At 37.1% G+C, this 7,194-nt stretch overlaps 1 pseudogene; it reads left to right on the forward strand.

Moving 5' to 3' along the window:
* The first annotated feature begins 4,626 nt into the window (after nt 1-4,626).
* Nucleotides 4,627-6,631, forward strand: LOC145632113 (putative inorganic phosphate transporter 1-3; annotated as a pseudogene).
* Nucleotides 6,632-7,194: the final 563 nt, after the last annotated feature.

Consider the following 7,194-nt stretch of genomic DNA (forward strand, 5'->3'; position numbering starts at 1 on the left):
GCTTTACAGTTGGAAGGTTGGTGTGATTCAGATTGGGCAGGTTTCCCTCTATCCAGACGGTCCTTGAGCGGTTGGTTTGTGCTTCTTGGTTTGTCTCCAGTTTCATGGAAAACCAAGAAGCAGCCTACTGTGGCCCTTTCTTCATCGGAAGCAAAATATCGTTGTATGAATGCAACGACTTGTGAATTAAAGTGGTTGAAGCGACTACTTGGTGACTTAGGTGTTCGACATGAGAATGGGATGCACCTTTATTGTGATAGTCAGTCTGCGTTATACATTGCGCAAAATCCAGTGTTTCATGAACGAACAAAACATATTGAATCAGATTGTCATTTTGTTCGGGATGCGATTACAAATGGGACGATTATACCCTCGTATGTCCCTACGACGGTTCAGTTGGCCGACATATTTACAAAAGCTTTGGGAAAAGCTAAATTTGAGTTTCTACTTCGCAAGTTGGGTGTCCGAGATCCGTACTCTCCAACTTGAGGGGGGGTATTAGGAAAGATAATATTGTGAATATTTGGGAAATATATCTTGTGAATATCTTTTAGGTTATTTGGTCTTGCCCTCCAAGTAACCTAGCCTATTTATGTTGTATGAGGCCGTTTATGAGGAATAGAATTTACAGTGAACATTATTCAATATATTTTACACAAACCCCTTAAAAAAAAACCCTTATTCAAACATGGGAACTTGCTCCCCTTCCTCTTTCTTTTTCTTCACATTTTTGTAAGGATAATTTGACTTTTGGTGTATCACCGAAAGACCTTAGTTTTATTTTAGGTACCACCGAAAAACCCTTGTTTGATTTTTGGAGCCTATCTAAATTTATTTTTATTTGAAAAAATGCACTTTAATAATTCCAATTTTGTCCGATTTAGGCCCCGTTCACTTCACCTTATTTTTGTTGAACTTAAATAATTTTTACTAAACATATTTAAATTTTACTAAACTAAAATTACTTTTACAAATTCTCTATTATATTTATTCTTTAAAGTTACTGATTTTTACTAAGCTGAAATTAATTTTTTCTGAATTGAAATTAATTTTAATGAACTGAAATTATTTTTACTTAATATTATTGTTTTAAGGTGAAGTCAACAGGGCCTGATTTTAAACAATTCCAACTTTTGATTATTCTTTAATAATCCCAACTTTCACTTACATTTTCTTCTAAAGGTTTCATTACTTTAATTAGATGGTAATATACAATGACGCACGGGTATGCCAACCTCCTGCCGTTTCCCGAAATCAGGGACGGGTACGGTACGGTACAGCCGGATACGTCCCCAAGGCGTACCCTTGAAAAGTGGTACGGAGAAAAAATTTGGGGACGTCTTGGAGGACCTTCAGAAGCGTTTCGGGGACGGATCACCTCCATTTCCGACATCCCCAATAGAAGCCCAACCCACTTTTAGTTTTTAAAACACCCCAATTTTACTTACCTGATTTTGATTTCTTGAAAACCCTAAAAATTGAAGCCACCTACAATATTGGGCCCCACGATTCCTTGGAGGCGACCACTTGCAGATGACACTAGCGGTTGGCGATCTACAAGCAGCCATTTCTGAACCTTCGAGAAGATGAGGAAGAAGATGGTTTTTTTTTTTTTAATTATCTAATATTTCAATTGGTAAAAGGTAAAGTAGTTGTAACTGTAATTAAAAAAAAAAGGGTAAATTAGCTGTAATTCTCTAACTTTTTCACTCTCCTTTTTTTTTAGTCTTACTTATCTACAGTATTACTCCGATTCGTACTCAGTAGAATATAAAAACATTGCATGGGTTTCCTAAAAAAAAACAGTTGGTTTTTTAATAAACATTTTTCTGAATTTTAATTTTTCTGATTTTTTTTTTTTGCCATATCCTCGCAGTGCCTGTTTTTTAGAATTTCTATTTTGCCGTTTTTTTGTACCCTTATCCGTTTCTGTGCAACCTAGGTAATATATTCTTAGGGATGTCAATGGGGCGGATGTTGGCCTTCCCATCCCCATCCCCACCTAAAATTTTCATCCCCATCCCCGGCCCGTCCCCATCCCCGCGGCGGGTCCAAAATTCATCCCCATCCCCACCCCGGCGGGTACAATTCCAAAACCATCCCCGCCCCACCCCCCACTTGGATATCCATCCCCACTTAATCCCCACCTAAGACCCGCCTAATCCCCACCTAAGACCCATCTCCCCATACACAATCCAACATATTTAATACTACGTATAAATTACAACAAATAAAATTATTATTAATATTACACACTTTTTTTAGTTATAAAATTAGTGTATTACAAATTATTATATCTACTATTTTATTTTACATATTTTTTTAATATATAAAATAGTATAAAGTATATAATTTTGTTTTATAAAATATATAGATGTGGGTGTGAGGTGGGGATAAGACGGGTACGAAGTGGGGCGGGTGGAGCGGGGGCGGGATGGGGCGGGTACAATGTAAAATCCACACCCGCCCCATCATCCATGGCGGGTATGATTTATCCCCATGGCGGGTGGAGTGAGGCGGGGATGGAGCGGGTCTCCTACTTGACCCGCCCCACTGACATCCCTATATATTCTCATCTGATATAATTCCTCCCTTTTTTAGTTGAATTACTTTGCAAATTACAAATTCTTAGGCAATTTTGCAAATGAGAAAGATAGAGAGAGAAAAAAAAAAATGGACCTATGTTAGCGGCAGATCCGAGGGGTATACAGAGGTAGAATTGTATCCCTATTATCCCAAAAAAAACCAAAAAAAATGATACAAAAGAGGCCGCTTGTATCATAAAACAGGCCTTTAGGGTCTGTACAAACAAACCCACAGCAAGTGCGCAGTAGTACTTTTTGTTAAAATCAAAGAGACCACTTATTCAAAGGCCTGGTCTCCTAGGGCCTGTTATACATAGACCTGGCAATCCTGACCCAGACCCAATGACCCGACCCGACCCATGACCCGAAATTGACCCAAAATTCGAAATTGACCCGACCCATACCCGACCTGAAAATGGAGTTGACCCGATCCTGACCCGACACCCGAATTGACCCGACCCCAAAGTTAACCCGACCCAAAATTGGCCTGAAGTGTTTGACCCGAACAGAATCGAGACCCGAAATTGACCCAAACAGTCTCGATACCCTTAATGTCCAGAACTAAAACTACCTTATAATTGAATTTAAAATGTCTTGTACCAAAAATATATCAAATTATTCATCTTCAACTGTAGCAAAGCTCATAAACTGAATTAATAGTTTTATTATAACAATAACAATGACAAAAGATTTACTCCGTATAAAATTATTGATTTGAGCTTGATTCACAAACGAAACAACCCGAACAGGATCCGACTAGATTTTGACCTGACCGAATATGACCCGAACATACTTGACCCGAAATTGACCCGATCCGGACATACCTGACCCAAATTGACCTGACCCGAAGTTGACCTAAAACCTGAATCGACCCGACCCGACCCAAATGTTAGCTGACCCGAAATGACCCGACCCAAATGGCCCATTTGTCAGGTCTAGTTATACACAAACCAACCCACCAAACCAGCGTGGGCATTACTTTTTGTTAAAATCAAAGAGTCCACTTATGTAAAGGCCTGGTCTCTTAGATACTGATATTTCATGTGGTTTCATGGCTTGTATTATTTGATATTCCGGCCGCTATTCAGTTTTTTCGACCAAAGAGATCGGTTATCACAATCCACAAATAACAGATCTCTTAGGAAAAAAAATTTTCCAAACAAATATTCTTCTTTAATAGTGACCTTATTAACACACCTTCTAGCTAAAGAACTCATACATCATATACATAATGAGTAATACAATAGTGAAATGCATTAAAAACTCATCATTTTTTAGATTTGAAAAATGATAATTTTCCACATGTTACTTTGTATTTTTTATTAAGTTTAATTTCATACTCCAATTCCTAAATTCCCGGATCCGCCACCCATGTGATACGGAGGAAATACTATGTTTTTTTCTTCTGATTATACATTTTTTTCATTAATTGTGATGAATGAAATGCCAAAATGTTACCCAAAAAAACCAAACGAAAAAATGGTGTTACTAATATATTCCAATGCTTAAAACTTTGCAAAATACTCCTTCCGTCCCTAAATTACATTCCTGTATGGAAATTTACACGGGAATTAAGGAGGAAAAAATAAGACAAATCATAATATAATGCAATGGGAAGTACAAAACATTAAATAATGTTTTTGAGTAAGACAAATATAGATTAGTGATTACTCATGACATGTCATTAATCATTTGCAAAAAAAAAAAAGACAAATCATATGCTACTAATTGAAAATTTTTAACCAATCATATTCATTGTAATTTGGAACAAGGATTCTGAAAAATTAAAGGCTGAAAAAGTACATTAGCCAACCAAACATTAAAAGTGGAATGTAAATACATTAATTATACATTAAAAGTACAACTAAAAAAAAGTGTATTTGGGATATTTAGAAAAAAAGAAATTACTAAAAATAAGAAAGGTGGAATGTAATTTAGGGACGGAGGGATTACTCGTCACTTAGCTTAACAAAGAAAATTCAAGTACAATATTAACCTTTTTCATTTCTTCATATAGGAAACAAAGCTCAATTACTAAACAATGGCGAAAGGAAAAACATTGGAAATGCTTGATGCACTTGATGTGACGAAGACACAATGGTACCACTTCAAGGTCTTCACCGTCGTTGGTATAGGTTTCTTTACTGATGAATATGGTCTTTTCTCTATTTCCGTGGTGTCCAAAATCTTAGGCCGTCTCTATTACACTGAGTTGAACCCTAAGTACCCCGGCAACTTACCCATAAACGTGTCTTTTGCCATCATTAGTGTGGCCTTGTGCGGCTCCCTCACTGGCCAACTCTTCTTCGGCTGGTTAGGTGACAAGATTGGAAGGAAAAAGGTGTATGGTCTTACCTTGGCCATGATGGCTTCCTTTTCCCTAGCTTCCGGTCTCTCCTTTGGTCATACTGCAAAGAGTGTCATTACAACTCTATGCTTCTTTCGCTTTTGGGTTGGGTTTAGTATTGGAGGCAGTGGCGGACCCAGCCTTGGTCCTGCTGTTAAATAACTCTCAGCTGTTATAATGTCTGAGTGTGCTAACAAAAAGACTCGTGGGACTTTCATCGCAGCTGTGTTTGCAATGCAAGGATTTGGGATCATTGTGTGTGGTGTTGTATCTCTTATTGTGTCTGCAGCATTCGAGAGTAAATTCAATCCTCCTTCCTTTAAAGAGAATCCAATTAGATCACTAACTCCTGAATGTGACTACATTTGGCGGATCATATTAATGTTTGCAGCTCTTCCTGCTGGTTTAAGCTACTACTTTTGCATGCAGATGCCTGAGACAGCTAGGTATTACACTAAATATTCTAGTCAATTTTCCTTATTACAAAATTCAAAACACAAAGCATTCATATATTATGGGAAAATCTGTGAAAAGGGTCCATTAAAGTAGGGGGGGTTTTTTTTTTTTTTTCCCTGTAAAATATTTGATAGAATAGGTGGTACAAAAGGTCTTTTTATTGCACTTAAGTTGTGGTGAGGGTCCTTTGACCGGATTTTGACTATTGATTTTTATTTTTTTTCCCCGGCATCTTCATTTCATCATTGTAATTTGTAACACCCAATAACATCATTCCTAGCAATGTTTATTGAAATATTTTTTAAATTAATAAGCTAACCAACTAAACTAAATTTTTTTGAAAGGTACACTACCTTGGTCGCTCATAACCCCAAGCAAGCAGCACAAGACATGTCAAAGGTTTTACATGGTAACCTTGATGTCGGGGAGGAGATATCAGCAATTCTTGTGAACGGTAAAAACAAACAATTTGGGTTATTCTCAATGGAGTTTGTACGATTATATGGCTTACGCTTGCTTGGGACAACTAGTGCCTGGTTCCTACTAAACATTGCTTTCTCTAGCACCCAAAATATTCTACAAAAAGACATATTCATTTATGCCGATTGGATCCCTAGTGCAAGCGAGATGAGTGCCATTAGAGAGGTATACAAGGTGGCTAGAGCTCAAACCTTGATCGCCCTATGTGGGGTTGTCCCTGGATACTGGTTCACTGTCGCCCTGATAGATGTATTAGGGCGAAAAATCATCCAATTTGTAGGATTCCTAAAGATGACAACATTCATGTTCATTATAGCCTATGGGTATGAGGGATTGAGGACACAAAATATTCGTTTAATAGTCTTATATGGATTTACCTTCTTCTGTGCCAATTTTGGGCCTAATGCAACCACTTTTGTGATCCCTGCTGAGATATTTCCGACTAGGTTGAGGTCAACTTGCCATGGTATATCGGCTGCTGCAGGTAGGGCTGGGAGTATAGTTGGAGCTTTCGGTTTTTTATATGCTTCCCAAGAGAAGGACCCTGCAAGAAGGCCATCAAACTTTCCAAAAGGTATTGGCAAGAGGAATACTCTCTTTGTTCTTTGTGCGATCAACTTTGTTGGCATGCTATTCACTTTCTTAGTGCCAGAACCCAAGGGTAAATCATTGGAAGAGGTATCGAATGAGGTGGTTGGTGAAGATCAAGAGGAAGCTTATGAAGGTGGAAGTTTTTCTGATGTATGACCATTAGAGAAGTTCTTGTGTCAACTCCAAAAGCTTTCTTTTAGTTATTTCTTTGCATAATTAAAAAAAAAGAAATTCCATTTGATTCAAGGTGGTGTTTTTCACTTTAAGTGTTGATTATGCTGTATATAATAACAAGATTTGAATGTAATTTTTACTAAGGTTGCTTAAAATGATTGTAAATTTATAAATAGTTTAAGGTCGTAAATTATATAAGTTGACTATGCTACCTAAGCCTTTTTAATGTTTTTGACACAGAAAATTTTTTCATATAGTGTTCATCGACAAAATCCGTTGAGTTATTTATGATAAACTAGTTTACTTAAGTTGGTTAACATCTGGGTGGTACTCAACAAGACCTCAAATATCATCAACACCATTTGCCATAAGCTTGTGGTTCTCTACACCAAAAATAAATAAAAATTGATTATGCTTTTTTAATTAGTTGATTACTACTTTAGTTTCATATTAATCTCAACAGTTTGACTTTTGCACTATTCATATACTCCCTCTGCGTTTTAATACATATTACACTCGAATTTGATGTGCAGATGCTCAAGTACCAATTCACTTGAATCT

This window comes from Chenopodium album, chromosome 5 (genome assembly GCF_948465745.1).
Source record: "Chenopodium album chromosome 5, dcCheAlbu1.1, whole genome shotgun sequence".
Classification (NCBI taxonomy): domain Eukaryota; kingdom Viridiplantae; phylum Streptophyta; class Magnoliopsida; order Caryophyllales; family Amaranthaceae; genus Chenopodium; species Chenopodium album.